We start from the raw sequence: 819 nt of genomic DNA, 5'->3' as shown, positions 1-819 counted from the left end.
AACCAGGTGGAGAGGTGGAATTGAAACCTTTACCGAAGCAGGATGGAGTACACTAACACCAGACAGAAGACCAGGTGGAGAGGTGGAATTGAAACCTTTACCGAAGCAGGATGGAGTACACTAACACCAGACAGAAGACCAGGTGGAGAGGTGGAATTGAAACCTTTACCGAAGCAGGATGGAGTACACTAACACCAGACAGAAGACCAGGTGGAGAGGTGGAATTTTAACCTTTACCGAAGCAGGATGGAGTACACTAACACCAGACAGAAGACCAGATGGAGAGGTGGAATTTTAACCTTTGCCGCTGCAGGATGGAGTACACTAACACCAGACAGAAGACCAGGTGGAGAGGTGGAATTGAAACCTTTACCGAAGCAGGATGGAGTACACTAACACCAGACAGAAGACCAGGTGGAGAGGTGGAATTGAAACCTTTACCGAAGCAGGATGGAGTACACTAACACCAGACAGAAGACCAGGTGGAGAGGTGGAATTGAAACCTTTACCGAAGCAGGATGGAGTACACTAACACCAGACAGAAGACCAGGTGGAGAGGTGGAATTGAAACCTTTACCGAAGCAGGATGGAATACACTAACACCAGACAGACAGAACCAGGTGGGGAAGTGGAATTAGAACCTTTGCTAAAACAGAATGGAGTAGACTAACACCAGACAGAGAGAACCAGGTGGAGAGGTGGAATTAGAACCTTTACCGGAGCAGGATGGAGTACACTAACACCAGACAGAGAGGGCCAGGTGGAGAGGTGGAATTAGAACCTTTGCCGGAGCAGGATGGAACACAAAGAGAGATGGAA

At 48.4% G+C, this 819-nt stretch overlaps 1 long non-coding RNA gene across 1 annotated transcript in view; it reads left to right on the top strand.

Moving 5' to 3' along the window:
- Positions 1–482, top strand: part of LOC127003144 (uncharacterized) — a 1,343-nt gene extending 861 nt beyond the window's left edge. Inside the window, exons 2-3 of the long non-coding RNA XR_007756983.1 lie at positions 15–218; positions 355–482. This is a non-coding gene — a long non-coding RNA (uncharacterized LOC127003144). The remainder of the gene's footprint in view (positions 1–14; positions 219–354) is intronic.
- Positions 483–819: the final 337 nt, after the last annotated feature.

The sequence above is a fragment of the Eriocheir sinensis genome, chromosome 24, assembly GCF_024679095.1.
Source record: "Eriocheir sinensis breed Jianghai 21 chromosome 24, ASM2467909v1, whole genome shotgun sequence".
NCBI classification, from domain to species: domain Eukaryota; kingdom Metazoa; phylum Arthropoda; class Malacostraca; order Decapoda; family Varunidae; genus Eriocheir; species Eriocheir sinensis.
The sequence above is the reverse complement of the archived record's forward strand: the minus strand, read 5'-3'. Positions and strand labels throughout refer to the sequence as shown.